Here is a 20,774-nt window from a genome sequence, read left to right on the forward strand (position 1 = left end):
TTATAAATATAGTATAGAATATAGAACAAACCTTTGCATTCAGGCATGTCAACTATGTATGTACTCCATCTCTCTCATATGTCCATATAAAACAGCCTGGATTAGACCAAAAGAGCAGTGATCATATAGGTAGCTGGAGGCTTCTAATATTCCAAAGATCAATGGAGTTGAGCAATGGTAAGTATACTGTTAAGAAGTTGAAATCTACACAGGAGCACAAAACAAAAGGTAATACTTATTCAAATAGACTCAATGCAATTTATTCATCTTTTTATGTGAAGAGTTTATGAAAAAATGACTCATTTTCTTTTCCTTTTCCTAAAGAAGGAAAAAATGAAAACAAAGCTTTTGTGAATAAGGAGGGGAAGAAGGGATAAAGGGAGGGTAATGGAATGGGAAAACAAAAAGTATCAAGATATATCATGTACAGGTACAAATTCCCTGTGATAAATGTAATTTTTATGTATATCTAAAATGTACCAATAAGCTTAATTAATAAAAAATGGAAAAATGACTTTGCCTATTATCTTTAGCAGATACTAAACTATCTATTATTCAGGTAATTTATACTAAAGTTAATTTCACTTTCCCTGAGCTATTTCAAAGGGCAACTACACTCTCCCTTTGGTGGAAACAGTTTTTGAAAAGCCAACCGTACAGTTATACAATAGATATCATTTTGAACTTTTTGGAATTTAGTTTTAAAACAGCACAAAAAACAACCATAAAAGGGAATAATAATGTATTAGATTTTAGAGGCAAATAAAACAAGGTAGGGAGAAAAAAAGTTTTGAAAAGTAGTATATAAAGAGTCCACATCATGTGAGTTTAAACAAGAAGAAAAATGCACATTATTCTTTTGTATTTTGTGTCTATAATACAACAAAATATAATTAACAATTAAAAATTGCATTTGCTTCTCCAAATTGTCAATATTCTAAATCTGATATCTTTTTCATCAAACAATCTTTTTTTCACTTTCTTCTTTATTCAATAAAAAATAGACTTTCCAAAACTCACTGTTACTTTTTGATTTTTCTTAAGTGTGACTGGCCTGAAGGTGGCATTGTTGGAGTAGATCAACTCTTTGGTTGATTCCTGATGAGATGTTGTTACAGTAAATCAGCTGGTGTGAAGATGGAAACGTTATACTCTGGACTCTACTGGAGTTCATCTCTGCTATTTGTATTTTCTTGCTAGGATTTTCTAAACAAAATTTTATTTGCATTGGAGAATTGGCCATTTTATTTCCCAAATATTTGGAATTAAGTGGCATGGTCCTGGTTTTGGATTTTCATCAACCTTAAATAAAAATATTTATTAGTATTATTAGTATAAGTATCAAAACATTTATTATTAATTAATTAATTTATTTATTTATTTTGGTTCCAGTGTTTGAACTTGGGTCCTTGTACTTGTGAGGCCGGTGGCGGAACCACTGAGCTAAATACCCGGCCCCAAAATATTTATTGGTACATATATATATATGCATATATATATATATATATATATATATATATATATATATAGCATTCATCATAGGGAATTTCCTCCTGTACATAATACATCCTACATTTTTTCCCATTCCCTCCTTCCCCTTAGACCTCCTCCCATTTATATACAAAAATTTTATGTCCATTTTTTCCTTCCATTAAGTAAAAATCTTGTGGCCCATAAATTGTTTCATTTTTTAATTGTGGTAATCAAAGATATTAGCATATACCAGTTTCAGGCCTTCAGCAATCTCTACTGTAAGTTAATATATTTTACTCCTATATAATGTTTCTAGGATTCATATCTTTAGTGATTGCTGCTCCATTGGTCTTGTAGCAAACCCCAGCCATGCATTCTATACACTCATATTTTTCATTATTTTGTTCAAAAGCTGAGTAAAAGGATCAACTAGAACTCTTTTTGCTTTGATGCAATATTTTCAGGGGCATGTTCCTCAGCTGTCATTCCTTTTCAGTTTGGTGTGCATGGTTGCCTGTTTGTACCTTGATCACCCTTCAGTCTTTCTTCCTCGACACTCCAGAGTCAAGGAAATTCCAGGGATCTGATTTTAAGAAGAGTTCACTGGTTCAGCCTCCTTGGGTGACCCAGCCACTTCAGCTCCCTCTGTGCTACTCTTTTTTTAAAATTATTATTAATTTTATTGGTACAATTAAGGTATATTGCTGCTGTAAGAAATGAGAACCCAGGTGATCCTGATATAGGGGAAGAGATGTAATTTCCAAACCTCCTAGATATCCAAAACGTGAGTTCCTGTTCTCTAAAATTGAAGAATGAATTCTAGGAACAATGAAGTTTAAGAGTAGCAAAAATGTATTAGGAGAAAGAAAGCTTCTTCCTAAGAGAGATAGAAGGGGGACTGAAAAGTGGGTTGCCTGCCCACCCCACTTTTCAAAGATGTTTTATGCAGTAAAGCCATGCGGTGAGGTGGGTACGAAGTGGGACAAAACTATAAGACCCAATGGAAATTTACAAAGTGGGCATTAGGTGGGACAAAATCATGACCAACCAAAAAGATTGCAAGTACAGTCACCCAGGTAATATTGATTAAATGGGGATCAAATGGGAAGACAAGTCACATATAAGGAATTTCCCATTTAGAATATCAATCACTGCTATCTATCCCCAGGGGAAGTAATACTTCTTTTCCTTTTTATAATGCTAACCAGTGAATATGCCTCAATTGTTCTCCATGTTGGTTCCTTGCAGTGTTGGCTCCAGGAGGCCTGGTGCCTTAAGGGAGGCCCTGTCTGCCTGACAATAAGATATCTAATTAACTTACCTATCTATAATAATCCCACCCAGGGGCCACTTTATGGACTTCAGCAGCTGTTCAGTGAAACAATTAATTTCAGCATTACAGAGTTGTATTATTTCCCTAAAATGGTGATTACATTCTTTTCTGGTTTTCATTCATTTGTTTGATAGCTTCAATGACAAAAAAGCATCATACATCTCTTGTTGTACCATATTAAAGCCCAAAGTCTTACTGTAGCAATACTAAAAATCATCTGTTTTTGCTCTTCAGTCAGATTTTACATCCTTGAAATAAATGTCAGATAACTGTGCCCACAACCCAAGTAGAATTTTATTTGAAGTAGATCCTAAAAAATGTACACCTTTTAAATTTCTTCTCATCTACTTTAAAGGAATAAGGCATTTGTACAAAGTAAAAATACTCTGAATTGTTTATCATGTCCTGTAAGCAAGAATAAGTCAGTATAAATCAAGTGATAGCTATGAAATGTATATTTATTCCAAAAGTTATCTGGCAAGTATTATTGACAAATAAAAAAATTTAGCCATAAAAAGGTAAAATCACATACCTCAAAGGGTACCAGTAAGCACTTCCCTTCTCACTTACCTCTACAATGCCAAACTTGTAAGTGAAACTTATGCTGTTTTGTTTGACACTATGTTTTAAACCATTTCATTTGTAAAAACTAAATTCCTAAAATATATAGTAGGTAAGTCTATACTCTATTGGCTCAACAAAAATTAATTGGAGTTTTCTCTATGAGCTCGGTAGTATTCTAAGCAGTAAAGAGGCATTAAGGAATGAAAGGGAGAGAATATAAATTTTTTTAAATTTTAATATTTTTATTAGTACATGTTTGCAGTACATGTAGAGCAATAGATGTAGAAAGCTGGTACTTGTTTTTTATACCCTACCCTTCTTTTCCTTCCTTAATCCTTCCAACACTTCCCCTTCCCATTTGCAAAAGCTCTAATTTCTCCTTTAATTTTCCCATTCTGTTTTTCTCTCCTCCATCCATCTCTTGCTCCACCATCTACTGGGAAATATCTTTTATCTTCTATTTTTCTTTCTCTCTCTCTCTTATATACTTATATAGTATGTATATATGAGAAATCATTTGATTTTTAACCTGGTTGTCTGACTTATTTCACTTAATATTATGATTTCAGTAAAATAACAGAAACAAACAATTAGTAAAATAAAAAGTAAGTTGACTCTGGACATATTTTCTATAAAAAAGAAAGAAAGTAAAATTGATATTTGATTGAATTCTAGCTATTGTATTGTCAGAAAAAGCTTCAGTGAAAATATGCAAAGTAGGATAAAGTACAGGAGAAACTGTGGCTATGTATCATGTTAAATTGTGTTCCAAGAAACAAATACCATTGTTTTCTAGGATATAATGGCCCCTAGGACAGTAAGCCTCAACTACATTGAGATACATAAAATGTTGAAATACAAAATTTATTTTATTGTCACAACATGGGCTGTGATTGCTTCAGGTAGTTACTAAGTAGAGGTTACTGTTCCATAGGACAGGTCCCTACAATAAAGAATAATCCAGCCATAATTAGTAATGCTAATATTTATAATGACTGTTGTAAGATGGTAATTTATCTTTTCTTTCAAACATGGCAAGGAGGCTAGGGGGCTGGATCACAATGAGATAGTCACAGACTGCCAGCTATTGGAGCCAATTTAATAAGATCACTGCATGCTGTCACAAAAATGGTGTTGGATGAGAAGACTGGGTGACAAAGGGAAGAGGTTGTGACAAGTATTGAGGAAAACATGATGTCCACTTGCATCTGTGGCATAATAGTGGAGCAATGAGCGGTGGTCCAATCCTGAATATGTTGTGCCCAGATTGCGTAGTCCCAAAGACCACCAGGAAGCCAATCCCGATGTAAGCACACGAGGGTCATTTATTCAAGCTCGAGCAGGGGCTCTCAACTGTCACCGACGCAGTGGGTCGAGATTGAGAGCCCCAAATTTCAAATTAGCGGGACTTTTATAGAGGTTACAGCAAGGTTTGGAGATTTTCCACTTAGCAGTTACATGACTGGTTGACAATTAGCAAGCATGAAGTGTACATTTCTGATTGGCTAGATGCATCGGGGGTTGAGGGGTGGCTACATGTAGGTTTTACAAGGGAAAAGAGGGACAAAGGTTAGTGGTCGACTGTCACGTACTGATGGTCAGCAGACACACTGACTAATAGTCACGACCATTACGTGCTTACAGTCAGCACATCTACAGATTGTTCTATGGATAGTGGGCCCAGAACATTCATTTCCTGGGCAAACAGATGGCTGAGTAATTAACTCAGGAATTTGTTTCATTACAGATTATATCTTTTGTCCCAAAGCAAGCACATTTTAACCATTAATCTGTGAGAGACTAGGGGAATGGTGGATTTTAGCAAAATGGAGTTGCTTTGGTCTCACATTCTCCCCTTCTCATGATGCTATAGAGGACCAATTGTGGGCCTCTGGAGGTTAATTTTATTAGGTCTGTAGAAACTGGCTGGTATTGGGACCTGAGTAGCATTAGCTGTACAGTGTTAATGCGTTCTCTGATGCACGAGACTAATCTATTGAGTATACAAGGTCCAAGGATTAACAGTAGTAACAGAATAAGCAAGGGGCCCAGTAGAGTAGAGATCAGAGTAGTCAGCCATGGGGAGGAATTAAACCAAGATTCAAACCAACTTTGAGTTTGTTCTCATTCTCGTTTTTGCCTAGCGATACCCTCTCTAACTTTGGCCATAGATTCTTTGACCACTCCTGAGTGGTCTACATAAAAACAACATTCCTCACCTAAGGCAGCACAGAGCCCTCTCTGTTGTAGAAAGATTAAATCTAGCCCCCTTCGGTTTTGGAGGACACTTCTGCCAGGGAGTTTAGTGATTCTTGTAGGTGGGAGACGGAGCTTTCTAGCCTCTCGATATCTACATCTATGATCGCTCTCAAATCATTGTAATGTTTATTTTGTAACACTAATGATGAGCCCCCTGTTCCTGCCCCAGCTAATCCTAAACCTAGGAGAACTGTCAAAGTGATGGCTGTTACAGGTTCTCATTTGACTCTACCTGGGGTCCTAATTAAGTAATTAAAAATATCTTCTTCTTGATGATATAATAGTCTAGGAACTAATTGTATTAGCACACAAAAGTCTCCAGTCTGGTTGAGCACCTTCCCATGTGCACAAGGGGTAAGCCCAGTGGAGCAAGCCCATCATCCATCAGAAGGGGGTACAAAATATTTTTCTGACCTAGACTGACAGGTTTGATTGCAAAGGTGTTGGTGAGTGGTCAGGACACTGCCAACACAAGTTCCTTGTCCAGTCACTGATTGTAGGGTCAGCCTGGCTGTCCCCTTTTGTTGCCATCTACACTGGGTTGGACTATCTGACTCAGTGAAGTTTTCTGAGAAAGCTATTCCCTCATAATAAGGGGGCTTAATGTCATAACATAGCCAACAAGACCGGGTAAGGTCAGGTCTGGATGTATTCAGGGCTTTAAAAGTTCTGACCATAAGCTCCTAGAGAGGGTCATCTAGGTTCCGGTTCTGCTCTGAGTCCTCAACAATTTTAGTAACACTTCGAGAGGGAAACTGAGGGGTGGTTTCTTTTGGGGGCTGGTTGACCTGAATAGAATCGGAGGCAATAAAGCTTGGTTAGACCCTACAGGATGAGAGACTAATGGTGTTCCTATCAATTGGACAGTGAACAGAAGTCCCGGATGGTGGCCAAGAGTAACCCAAAGCCTGAGGCCCCAGGTTTTGCCTGCCTCCCACCCTTGGGTTTTTTGTTCCTTTGTCTTAAACTGTAACTTAAGCTTTGATGACCCAAGGGGGCGGGTCAGAGTAATAAGGTCACCCTCTTTGACTGGCCAGCCTCCAGACGTACTAGTCTCACATCCCCAGGTTGCACAAAAATAAGTTTCTGGGCCTCCACATTTGGAGGTTCTCTTACTTCCAGGACATGCATAAAATATTCTCCAATGGCAATCAGGATATGAATCCTGTTCGGTCCACTGGGTATTTGACCAAGATCCCTCTGCTAACTGACAAAGATCAAACTCCAGGTCTGGGAACCACGTAGTCCTTGGTCCTACTGAGAAAGCCAAGGGCAGTCGGAGTCCTGTCTCTGGGTTATAAATGGCCCATGTCCAATTGAAAGGGCCATGGGGGTTTATTCCCCTTCCTTGTGTGCAGCAGGAGGCAATCAGCATCCAGATCATGTACGTTTGAACTTCAGTTCTAAGGGGTTGTCCTCATTTCTGGGTACCTGCCATGTTGGGATGAAGTCTTCTCAAACCATGGAGGGATCTGCTGGCCGGACATGAGTGTAGTGCACCCAGGTGGCTACCCCATCAACCTTGAGAGCAGTGGAGCTCAGGAGGTGGTCCAGACTCATACAGGACTCTCAATTTGGGCCAAATGTCCTTGTGGATCATCTGAATACCTCTTAAAGAAAACAATAGCTCTTGATCATCAAATTCAGCAAGTACTTTAGACTGGAGGTTAGGGATAATGGGACGAGGTACCCCAGACATAATTTCAAAGGGAGTCAGTCCCATCTTATAGGGTGAATTGCACACCCTATAGAGGGCAAAGGGAAGGAGAGCCACCCAGTCACCACCAGTCTCTAAGGCTAATTTAGTTAAGGTCTCTTTTGGGGTCCTGTTCATTCTCTCTACCTGTCCTGACCTCCTGGGTCTGTATGCATAATGTAATTCCCAATCTGCCCCAGTACCTGCACTAAGCTTCGACTCACCTTGAAAACAAAGGTGGATCCATTGCCTGTCCCTAGCATTACTGGGAAACCATACCTTGGTAGGATGTCTTCTAAAAGCTTTTTGGCCACAGTCTGTGCCATTTCGTGCTTGGTGGGGAAAGCCTCTGTCCAGCCCAAGTCCTCATGCAAGGCTTTGTCAAAAATGGTGGGGGAGTTTTTAAATCCTTGAGGAAGTCAGGTCCAGGTCAGCTGTCTGTTGATGCCCTGCTCAGGATCTCTTCATTCAAATGCAAAGATGTGTTGGCTTTTAGGTGCCAGTGGAAAGCTCACGGAGGTCCTGCACTGGTCGATAGTCATCCGAGTGGGGTTTCCGCACCGGCAACAAGGGGGTGTCCCAAGCCAATTGACAGGGCCTTAGAATACCCTGAGCAAGCAACCTCCTGATGTGTGGAGTTATTCCTTTGCGGGCCTCTAGGGACATGGGATATTGGTGAACTTGTGCAGGGTCCGCTCCTGGCTTTATCTCTACGAACACAGGTGTCCTGTGTGTGGCCAGCCCCATGCCCCCAGTCTCAGCCCATGCTCGCGGGAACATGGCAAGCCATTGTTCCAAGTCAGGATCAGGAGGGGACTGCTTCTGATGTAGCAGATATTCATCCTCAAGGCTCATAGTTAACACTTGGATGGGCTTTCCCTCCTGGTCAAGAACCTCTGCGCCCCCGGGGTGAAAATGGATTTGGGCCCCTAATTTAGTGAGCAAGTCTCTTCCCAGCAAATGGTAGGGGCAGTCTGATATAATCATAAATGAGTGGGTTACCCGGCCCACTCCCAAGTCTACCATTCTCCGGGTAGTCCATGAATACTTTTTCATGCCTGTGGCTCCTTGAACCCAGGAAGTTTTGTCAGAAACATGGCCATGTGGTTTAAGCAGAACTGAATGTTGAGTGCCAGTATCTATCAGGAACTCAACAGGCTCACCCTCCACTTTAAGGGTTACCCTGTGCTCGGGAAGGGGCGCTGAGCCCCATCCCCCCTAGTCAGTTCATCCATGGCCAGGAAGGAGGCCTTTGGGTGGCCCCCCTGTAGTGTTTTGGGCACTCTTTAGCCCAGTGGCCTTCATTTTGCAGTAAACACACTGATTCTTTCTCAATCGGGAGCAATCCTTATGTTCCCCCTTGCTTTGTCCTTCTGCTGCAATCTTTCTCAAATGACATTCGCATTCCCTTGGCTCTCCCGCAGTGGTGGCCAGAAGACTTCGAGCCAGGCTTTGGGTCTGGCAGTTATCTGCTTTTACCTATTTCTCCTCTGCGGTTTCCCTGTTGTTATATACTCTCTGCCACTGCCACTAAGTCCTGAATACTCTTTTCTCCTAATATCTGGCCCCACCTGGTTGACAAAATGCATTATTACAGCTGCCTTTGTCTCATTTGCTTCTGGGTCCATTGGAGTATACCTACAGAGTGTTTCCTGAATTCTTTCTAGGAAGGCTGCAGGGCTTTTGTTCAGCCCCTGCTGTACATCTCCTACCTTGGACAAATTGGTGGGCTTGTGAGCTGCCACTTTGAGACCTCCCAACAGAGCCTGGTGATAGACCCAGAACCTCTCCTTACCTTCTGCTATGTGGAAGTCCCAGTTGGGCCAGGACAAAGGAAAAGAAGTGTTGATAGTATCAATATTGGTGGTGAGTTGACCATTGTCACCAGGAACCAATTTCCTGGCCTCATTCTGGATTCTTTTGAGCTCCTCTGTTGTAAACAGGATCTCGAGAAGCTGCTGACAATCATCCCAAGTGGGCTGATGAGTAAACAAAACAGTTTCTAATAGGTTAATCAAATCCCTAGCGTTATCAGAGAATTTGGCGTGCTGAGTACGCCAGTTATAAAGGTCACTGGTGGCAAAGGGCCATTAATGATGAGGCTGGTTACCATGCTCATCAGGGGGCCCTATCACTCTCAGCAGACAAACAGTAGAGTCCACTGGGCCCACCGGTGAGGCGGCACTCCAGTGGCGAGTGTTCTGGGCAGGGCTACCATGGTTGCCAGCACCCGGGGCTGGCCCTGCTTCCCCAGCTCCGGCTGGGGCCAGGTCCTCTCTTTCTGCCTACTGTCTTGGGGGAGAAGAGAGAGAGTAAGGGGGGGGGTGAATTTTTCCTCGGTCCCTCCTTGGAGGACCAGGTAAAGCGGCACAGTCGGCTTGGTTTCAATTTGCCTTTTTTCTTCACGCTCTCTGGGAGTCTTCTCACAGGCTGTCAGGATTACCTCCGGCTGCTGTTTCTGTGGAGGCAAAAAGGGCTTGACCCATGGGGGTGGGTCACAGATTAGACTCTCCCAAGTGACAATGTAGGGAACTTGATCAGGGTGTCCCGTATGAGAATGGAAGACGAACTCCCGGACTCTCTTTTTGTGCTCCCTAACCTTTTTGAAATGGTTCTTCATGAAGGATAGAGGGGTAGTCACAGTCTGTCCCATGGTCTCAGTCCAAGTCAACACAATAAACAGACAAACAAACACAACAGAAAAACAAAAAACAAGACAAACCCATCCTCTGCCTGACCAGAGGCAAAACTGAAAGTGGGAGGATGGCCACACGCTGTGCCGCGGGAGTGACCTGCACCATCCCTCTAGGAGTCTCACAGACTCATATTCACGGGGCACTCTGTCCCCTCCTGAAGGATCCAGAAGGTCTTCCAGGATCCTGGGTCGGCAGCCCTCGCAGCACGTCCGCCTAGACCATCTGGCGACCTTTCCAGAAAATGGGTCCTAGACCTTACAGACACCTTACAGACACAAAAACACTCACCAGCAGGTGTCAACCGTCTGGTATGGGAATCCTGAGGATCTTGGGGATCCCTGACGAGCACCCAAATGTTGTGCCCAGATGGTGTAGACCCAAAGACCACCAGGAAGCCAATCCCGATGTAAGCACACGAGGGTCATTTATTCAAGCTCGAGCAGGGGCTCTCAACTGTCACCGACGCAGTGGGTCGAGATTGAGAGCCCCGAATTTCAAATTAGCGGGATTTTTATAGAGGTTACAGCAAGGTTTGGAGATTTTCCACTTAGCAGTTACATGATTGGTTGAAAATTAGCAAGCATGAAGTGTACATTTCTGATTGGCTTGGTGCATCAGGGGTTGAGGGGTGGCTACATGTAGGTTTTACAAGGGAAAAGAGGGACAAAGGTTAGTGGCCGACTGTCACGTACTGATGGTCAGCAGACACACTGACTAATAGTCACGACCATTACGTGCTTACAATCAGCACATCTACAGATTGTTCTATAGATAGAGGGCCCGGAACGTTCATTTCCTGGGCAAACAGATGGCTGAGTAATTACCTCAGGAATTTTGCTTCATTACAGATTGTATCTTTTGTCCCAAAGTAAGCACATTTTAACCATTAATTTGTGAGAGACTAGGGGAATGGTGGATTTTAGCAAAATGGAGTCGCTTTGGTCTCACAAATATATTTGAGGGTAAAATAAATACAACTTTCTGAGCTGAACTTGGGAGTGGGGATGAGGCCAAAGGGACAGAGAAAAAGCCAGTAGCAATTGAAATAGACTTGCCATTAACTGAGAGGAGAACACCTTCCATCGGATGTCCTTGCCTTTAGGAGCTGAGCTCTATTGTATTAGTTTTAAAATAAGCATATTTATGTAAATATATTTGAATATCTATGATTGTCCCTATATTTCACAAGCTGTAAAACATCCAAAAGGGGAAATTCAAGGTTTGGAGAGAGTTTAGATATTTAATTTAGGGTTATTAGGCAGTAGTTGAGGAAATTAGAATTACCACACTGAAAGCTGTGGTAGATTCAAATTTGAGGGCTTGTTATTTGGAAAAAGTAAACTAATTATTCAGAAGTGTTAAAACAGACTCAAAAAAATGAGAAGAAATTTGAGATAGCAGATTATATTTTAAAATAATGAAAAGAAATTGAAGAATAGGGGCTCTACAATACTAAAACTGTTGGGTCTTTTTTTGTTATTAGCTGTTCACGCTGAATGTGAAAGGTTTTGTTTGGGGAATAATGAGAGATATTTGTCTCTTGGGAGAGATATGAGGTTCTTTGGAGTGTGTGTTTTTTGTGTGTGTGTGTTTTGTTTTGGCACCCAGGATTGAACTTGGGTCCTTGCGCTTGCGCAGTAGGCGGCAAAACCACTGAACTAAATCCCCAGCCCGATATGAGGTTCTTAAACACTAAACACCATCATTGCTATTCACTGTTGTGTTCACAAGTCATCAATGCACCATAATAAATTTTGTAACCATCAATGAATATAGAAAATAGAACAATTATTTTGCACAATATTTTGTAACAATAGGATCTCTCATTTGCAGACATGAGTTGTAGTTTAATCAAATGATTCAGGTTCAGTAAAGGCATCTTTGTTTGATTTTTAATGAATATACATAGCCATTTTTTAGAAATTTGCACAGGAGTATGATAAATCTCACCCAAATAGAATAACTGCAGCAATTCTTTACCCAGGTGCTGTCCTGAAGAGGGTTACACCTTCTAGACACAGAAATACCTGACAGAGCTCATTTTGTTATTTTTCTCCAGTCAGCAGTACTTAACAATTTTGTTTAAAGATAACTATGATCTGGAGAATATTGTACACTTTGTTCTCCATTTTAAAATGTGCAAATATGATTTGCTAGTTTCTAGTTTTTGCAATTATTAACTTTTTCTTCAATGAGAAATGTAATTACAGCTAAATTCTGTAACACTTGTCAGGAAATTTAAGAATGCCTCCAGCAATCTGAAACTACTTGAGCTGCATTGAGCTATTTTAGAAAATAAATTGATACAATTTTTGTGCATTCCAGAGGTGTATGACCTTAAGGGCAACTGGAAATTTTAAGGGAGTACTTTGTTATTCAGAATGGAAGAGTACATCAAAAAATCAATAGCTAATAATTACCAGTGATGCTGTTTTGTTTTGTTTTAATTACATGAGTTTGTTATAAAATATATACATAGATTCAGAAAGTTGCTGGTTCCATTATTTTCAGGATGATAATCATTTCTTTTTGAGGACCTTGCTCTGTACCTAGTTTTCCTTCTTTAAAAATCAGGACTATAGTTGGCTGATAAGGAAAGACTTTAGGCATTTTTATCAGTTTATACGTTGGCAAGCCTGACTTTTGTGACAGGTAAAAGAGATACCACCCTAAATCCTGATTCTCCTTGCACAATTGGTTCATCATTTTGACAGGCAAATCAACCCAAAAGGCAAGAAATCTATTTTTGGATGTGGCAAGTTCCCTTATTTCTTTTTCTTTTTCTTTCTTTCTTCCTTTTTTTTTTTTTTTTTTTTTTTTTTTGATTGTGCATAAATTGTTAAAAATGGTTGGAAACACAGACTAGAAACCTGTTTTATGATTTTGTACTATTTGGGAAAGTCAGAATAATTCCTATTACATGGTGGGAAATAAAGTGGGCCTATTCCATATCAGATTTCTCATACATGTCAAGCATTCTCAGGAAAAACAATTGTACAATTAAGATTTGAAATCCTTTCCAGCAAAAAAAGCAAAATCCTGAAGAAAAATAGTGACTTAGTTATTCAAATTCTTCCTTAAATAAAAAATATTTTTAAAATATATTAATTTGAATAAGTTGTGTTATCTCTCTGGACTCCAGTTTTCTCATTTGTAAAATAGAGATAATAAAAATAGGCCCTATCTATGTTCCAGGGAAGAAGGTTTGAATAGGATACATAACTTGGTGATAGTCATGAAATCAGAAACTGTCTAAATAGCCTTTATGTCTAATCTTTTATGTCTTAACTCTTTACCTGTTTATCATAGTTGCATAATTGTATTTTTATTTTTATATCATATGGCCACTCTTCACTTATTAGTTGATATTGTTTTGGGCAACACGTGAATTTGTGGATCTCTTCCTCCTTGAAATGCTCATTTCTCATGGTTGGGTTCAGCATCATTCCCTCCTCTGAACTTTCCTCCTCCCCTATTATTGATTGTTATAATGAAAGATTCTCTTGTGAGATGTTTACTTACTTTCTCATAATATATTATTACTTGGCTAATCTGTGATTCCATCCCTTTTTGGATATAAAAGCACAATCACTACTTCTGTTCAGTTCTCTAATCACAGTCCATTTACTTCCCCTAAATTCTATATAGACAGTAGTATCCTAAAGATTTCAAATTGGCTCTCCCAGGCATCTGGACTTATTTTTTATAGAAAACCTATACTGTAACTACCTTCCCTGTATCAATGATGAATATTAATTTGTGCAATCAAATGTAGGAACTGGAGCATTCCCATTCCTAAATCTTTCATTACAACAATTGTTTTGGTGATTTGTTCCCTTTAGCACCTCAAAATTAGTGCCTGTTTTAAGGACAAGGTAACATGTAAGAGCAATAGAAATATTTACAATGGTAATAGTTGACCCTTATCAACACAATGAGATGATAGTTTCTTGTTGTTTTCCAAAGCAAAATGAAATCCAGACTTTGACTTGGAAGATCTTTGTTAACAGCTGGAATAATCAGTAACTCCGCAGAACCTGAGCCACACCATCTGCTTTTCTTAGCTGTACATACACCTTCTTTGTTTCTGAGCACATTCTCAGATGGGCCTCATGACTAAACTTCTGCTTGCAAACAAGAAAGATAAAAGCTTTTAGAGCTTGACCAGAAGGAGGTGATATATGGAACCAATCTTTGACCCAGGTCACTCAAGTCAATTTTCTTTATTAATGAGAGTGTTACAGTCTATGGATCTCAATACTTGTTATTCAAAGAGAACTCTAAAGAACTTATTCTGAAAATGTGAAGAAAACTCACCCCTAAACACAATTGCTACAAAACAGTGACTAGTAAAATTAATACTATATGATTTTATTTCAGGTAGCAGAAATCAACTGAGAATGGCTGCTGTGCTTTCAATATTATGCAGCTGGTATGTCAAGAGGGCAAAGAAGTAATCTGCAAGTGATACTAGCAAAGATCATCTAATTGATGAGAAGTTAATTTTGATGACTTACTCCAAAAAAGACTGTCCCCACTGCAGAGGACAGAAGAAAGGAACATACCACATGGGCAGATGTGTATCTTCTGTAATAAATACATTCTAAGCACATAAAATCAGCCCAAAGAGAACATCCCAATGCTGCTGACAAAGAAAACTTTGGGGATTATGTATATCTCCTTTTCTTTTTTCTTTCTTTTCGTTAGGATAAATATCTGTTAGGAATTAATGCATTGGAAGAGGAAAATAAGGTAATCTGCCTACCAGTTCACCAGATATTCTTCTTCAATAAGTCTTGTATGCCAACTATGGTTCCCCACTCAGATTCCAGTTTGCAGCACTGGAAAGCAACAACAGCAGCAACACACTACTGGAAAGTTTATTAGTATACTCCATTGTGATTTGAGGAACTATGCCTAATTTATCATGATATTCTAAAATCCATCATAATACCTAAAAACATTGGGTGTTTAATGAAATCTTTTTCATCAAGACAGTAATTAAAGAATGGGAACCTATTTTCAAAAAAAATTCTAGCTTCTATGCTAGTTATAAAATAGCACTAGTAATCCAAATAAGTAAGTGTTTGGATTTAATAAATTCAGTCTGGATCGAATGTAACTATAATACTTACATATGAATGAAAGATCACCATTGTGGTAGATATGCTAAATACCACAGGCTGATTGGTTAAAAAACAGAATTCTATACTTCTTATCCTGGAGCCGGAAAATCTGAGGCCCAAGTGCCAGCAGAATCAGTTCCTGGACAAGGCTTTCTTCTTGGCTTGTAGGTGGTCATCCTCTTGCTGTTTCCTCCCATGGAGGAAAGAGATATCTGACATCATTTCTTCTTTTGATAAGCCATCATGATGGCTGCATTGTCATGATCATTTCTACACTTAATGTCCTCTCAATGACTGATGCCCAAATGGAAGCACACTAGGAATCAGGCTACAACACATGAATTTTGGAGCAAACTTAATTTCCTCTCTAGTACTCTCTATATTTAAAATCTGCTTTATAAACTTTCTGTCTGAAGACATTTGTATCTGTCTGCTATAAGACTTTTACTTTATAACCATATGATCAAACAAAACTTAAATAACAAAAATATAAGGTATTCTATGCTGGATAAAATTTTACAATGTATTCAATTGTGAAGCAGGAAAGAAACGGATGTGACATTTTAAATCCAATATATACTATGTTAAAGAAGCATCAAATCATTTTTAATAACATACTCTCTTGCCAAAAAAGTAAATAGTTTTATCTCTTCTCTGAGAGTTCCACATAAAGCAAAGTTGGTTAGATATCTTCCAATATGATTTAAACCGTAATTTTTGATGTCAATGATATTTGACATGTTAAATTGCATAACAATCAAATCCAGCTTATTTTTACATTCATGAGTAATGACATTTATAGAAAATAAAAGAAGTGACTATTTTATTGTATTTTTTCCTTAGGTTTCATAAAAATTACTAGACATCTGTATCTACATAAAACTGAGAAATATAGATATTTCAAAATTTCAAAGGCTGAGACTTTAGTATTCTTATACCTCCAAAATATTCATTTCATCTCAGATTGTATACATGCAAGAAAAGTGTGGCTTTGAAAAAATGTAGGCAACCTACATACAAATAGAACTTCTATAAAGATTTAAATTTTCCATAATCTTTAATATATGTTCAGAGTGGTGTGATTTTAAGTGTCATTCATACATAGCTGTATCTAGCAGTAGTTTTTTTTTTGAAGATTTGTATTGTTACATGTTTTAACTTGTTAAAAGAATGTTTTTCTTCAAAATCAAATTAAAATACGTTTGTAAGAGATGAATATAACTGAATTTCTAATTCCTCATATGTTGTTTAGGTCACTTTGGAAATAAATAATTGTCATATAGATGCAGAAAATAAATTCAAATCTGTGATAAATAAATTAAAAATAAATTTATCTGTAATAAAGAGGAATTTAAGTCAATAATTTGGCCCAATGGCAGACTTTACAATCTTTTCCACAAAAAGGGGAGAGAAGATATTTTGTTACTTTGGTAGTGAATATTATTTTCTATGCTTAAAACAAAAATTAATGTAATAACTAATATCCTTATTTTAATTATAAATGTCAGGGTAAAAGACTTTTCTAAACATCATCCACAGAACATGTGAAAGGATAAAGTGTGAGTCAGACTTTTATATTTGTCTGACTATAATGTCATTGCACTCTTTACCATATTGATTTAATGTGTTTGATTCAAACAGGATGGTGCATGGCACAGCATGTACTCCTGGGCACCCTGTTCATTTCAGAGGACCCTACTGGTTCTCTGTGGAAGCACCTAATTCCTAACCAACAGCCCAACATCAGTCCTTAGTTATACCAACTGTAGGAGAAAGAAACTAGTGCAATGAATATACTCTTTCTGCTATATTACCTCTTTGTACTAAATATTATATTTCCTAATATTAACCACCAGGTTTTAAAAAGTTATTTATACTTCTTGGTTTCTTTTCTCAAGTTCAAAAAATCTATAATTTGTACTAAATTTGAGATTCAAATTCATGGATATTATGTTCTTATCTCACTGGCTAAAGATTATCAAATAATTTACTGAATTATTAATCTTCATACGTGGCAAATGGTGAGATTTATATTTTAAAAACATGATTAATAAACATCTCGATTTGTTTTATATTTCATAACAAGGTGCAGTTGATTCCTGCCACTCTTTATGACAAATGTATAGTAACTTTCCTGGCAAATCGGCATCTTACTCAACAGGTGGTTAGTGGTCCAGATTTCACACTTTTAATGTAAGAAACTGGTTAAGCTGGTCTGTATGATTTTTGACTGTATAAGGAATATTAATTCTTATTTAACTTAATACAAGTTAGTAATTACTGTCTCAATAGCAGAAAAGTTATATTTTTTGTTTTGTTATTAGAATTTAGTACAATGATATTGAAGTTTGGACAATATGAATACAGCACATGAATTTGAAAAAGTAATATTACTAACCATGTAATACATAAAAGTGGAACACAGTGAGGTCTTTTAAGAGCCTGACCTTTTTGAACTGGACTTGAATGGTCCTAATGTTCACAAGTTGCTGATTTGGAGCCACACTGGGTTTAGCTCACAAAAGTGGTATTTTGAAACAAATTTGCCTTTATACTCACAGTCATACCCTTGGGATATGAATCATTTTCCAAGTAACATTTCAACATAAGGGAAGTGTTTATCACAAGATGAAAAACAAAATATTCAATGAACACAAAGATTCGGAGGACATGCATGAAATCATCATTACATTGCTAATAGACATGTTTTATGGCTATTCTTTTCTATCAGTGCAAAATATAAATATATAGATGGGACTAAGTTAACAAATGAGTAAGTTAATTATTTTATTTCAGTTTAAGGCAAATGATGTAGCCAAACTGATGATTCAAAAATGAAGAAAATCAAAGAATAAAAAACCCAAGTTGTGTATGGTGCTGAGCAGAGAGATTGCTAATGAATTTTTTGAGCTATATGAAGATACAACTCCTAAATTACAGGCTCTGCTTTTTGTCTATCCTTAGTTGACTTGGCTATTTTCTAAGTCAGTGCTCAAGGTCTTGTCATAAATAGAGTTAAACTTAGGCAACTAAAGTCTAAAGTTAGACAATGCAAAATTGTGGCATTATGGTAAAATGCAAATCACATAGAGAAAATGAGGAACTAGAATAATTTTGGTGGTTATTTGTATTTATTTACTAATGGGCTGAAAAATAAATGGAGAATTCATAGGCCTGTTTCTCTAATTCTTGGGTCAACTAAATATTTTGCAAATGGCAGAACCTCTAACAATCTCAAAATGTTCATGTACAAGTTGAAATTGAGCCAATAATCCCTAAGATTCTATCTAGTGCAAAATTTTATAAAGTTTTTCAATTTTCAAATAATTCTTTGGATTGAACTGATGTTGATTTTAAGGATGTATACATGTTATGGAAATCTTCCCAAAAGAGTTGTAGACATCATAGCACATTGATATATGCATATCCATGTTTACAGTGGCACAATTCATAATAGCTAAATCTCAGAAACAGCCTAAATGTCCATTAACGGATGGATAAAGAAAATGTTGTGTTTATACACAATGAAGTACTACTCTGCCAAAAAGAAGATAAAATTGAGTCATTTATAGGTAAATGTATGCAACTCAAGAACATAATGCTAAGTGAAGTAAATCAGATGCCCGAACTTAGATATCACATGGTCTCCCTTATATGAGAATCTCAATACATAAATAAAGTGCAAAGTGAGGAATGGACAGTAGAAAATAGTGAGCTGGATCTGTGGTATATGAGAAGGAAACAGAAAGACAGTATTTTGGGGACACTAATTTTTAAAAAGGGAGAGGGGTTTGTGAAGAGCCGTGAGCATGCACCAAGTCCCTTCAAGGGGAGGGATCATCAAATAATATATTTATATATATATATTATATATAAAACATATATTATATATAATATATTTATATATATTATATACATAACATATATAATATATATATAACATATATATATGTTACATATATGTTCCAAGAGGTCCAGGGAGAGGGAGGGAAGCAAGGGAGAGGGTTAAAAAAGAAATTAAGAAATTTCATAAAGGGCAGGGGATTTAGCTCGGTGGTTCGGCTGCCTGCACTGCAAGCTCAAGGGTCTGAGTTCGATCTCTGGTACCACAAAAAAGAAAAAAAGGAAATTTTGTAAATATCATGTATGTGTACTACCTCCCCATGATGAATGTAATCATGATGTACTACAAATATATACCAAGAAAATTTTCTTTAATTAGAGAAAGAAAGAAAATCCTCACAAAAAATGTTGAGGGATCTCTGAAATTATAAACTATGAGATAAGCAGTAATATCTCTGTCTCCTTTATTTAGATATTACTAAAAGGAAAAAAAGGTCAACACTAAGTTACATTGTCCAGAAAGAATGTTTTAAATCTGAAATGATTTGAAATCTTAAATAGTCTAGAGAGATGGTCTAGAAATAAACAAAAGAAATGACTGATTATGAAAAAAACCCTAATCTTGGGTCCAAATATCTTTTTAACTTAAAATTTTACACAAAAATTATATATTGTTCTGGGGTGGAGAAAAGGATCTCTTCAAAAATTTTATTATTGGAGTAGAAATATTAAAATGAATACCAATTTCTAAGTATTTTTTGAAAGTGGACACATGATTACATATTTGGTGTGCATTAGCTATATGTATTTTGACTTCTTCAGTAAAGCAATGTTTACAGGAAGTCTAGTTTGGACATATTTTTGATATAATATATATCATAAAATTGTTCTTTTAAATATCGGTACATTTTAAAAAATGTCAACGCCAGCTTTATTAGCTGTTCTCTATGAAATAATATTCAAATATTTCAAGAAAATAAGTTTAAACCCCCACCCGATTCAGTAAAATAAAGTTAAATATGATAAGAACAGGTGTTTCATTAGAAATTTAGCCAGTGGTGCATCTTAAGATTCCCAATGGCAAAAATACACTGTCACATATTGACCCATTGGTCAGTCCACGTTATGCTAAGTTGTACTTGTTCCTGAACACAATTCTTGCTCTTATATTAAGTAGGGATGAAAAAAGATTATTTCTCTTGGTTTCTTTCCAATAGGTAGAATCCCAGATACTATTACATTAGTGCCATTTTACAGAGCCCGAAAATTTGTACAGTGGAATGCATGACCCTCTTCTACAGCTAAGATTGAATTCTGAGTATGTTTGGCATTCTTTTTGAGCTGGACTTAACTGAACTGAGAAACTGGGTGATGTGATCACAGTATCTCAGGGATCTCTAAAATATACTGTAACTTATTCAAAGCTAGGTTGAGTTTTCATTTCTTCATAACATTCTCCACATTTCACTGTGAACATTTTCTTTGATGGCTACACATACGGAACAATCTCTTTATCTTTAATATATGAGAGATATTTGAACATTAATGATTTATTGAAAAATTATAACCATCAATAAATATTAAAACCCAATTGTATGAAGATTTTTGCAAGTGATATAGTCAGCTTCACCTGTCAGATGAAGTCAATGGGGCTATAGTTAGGTGGCTTGAGGTCACAAGGTAGTAAGGCAGGGCTTGTAAAGTCAAAGCAGTCAGACTAGTGTGTTTCATTGATTTGAATGCTATATTTCAGATTGAATTGAAAATTTTAAACTTTTGTTCTC

General features: G+C 37.3%; 1 long non-coding RNA gene across 5 annotated transcripts in view; it reads left to right on the forward strand.

The window, feature by feature from the left end:
- LOC101708257 (uncharacterized) overlaps positions 1 to 20,774 on the forward strand; it is an 82,614-nt gene that overhangs the window by 7,528 nt on the left and 54,312 nt on the right. Inside the window, exon 2 of one of the 5 annotated variants that reach the window (XR_015443167.1) lies at positions 14,402 to 14,453. The exons of the other annotated variants lie outside the window; for them this stretch is intronic. This is a non-coding gene — a long non-coding RNA (uncharacterized LOC101708257). The remainder of the gene's footprint in view (positions 1 to 14,401; positions 14,454 to 20,774) is intronic. 5 annotated transcript variants of the gene reach the window in all.

Source organism: Heterocephalus glaber, unplaced genomic scaffold, assembly GCF_053883595.1.
Source record: "Heterocephalus glaber isolate CG9 unplaced genomic scaffold, H.glaber_assembly_v1.0 deba00000331, whole genome shotgun sequence".
Classification (NCBI taxonomy): Eukaryota; Metazoa; Chordata; class Mammalia; order Rodentia; family Bathyergidae; genus Heterocephalus; species Heterocephalus glaber.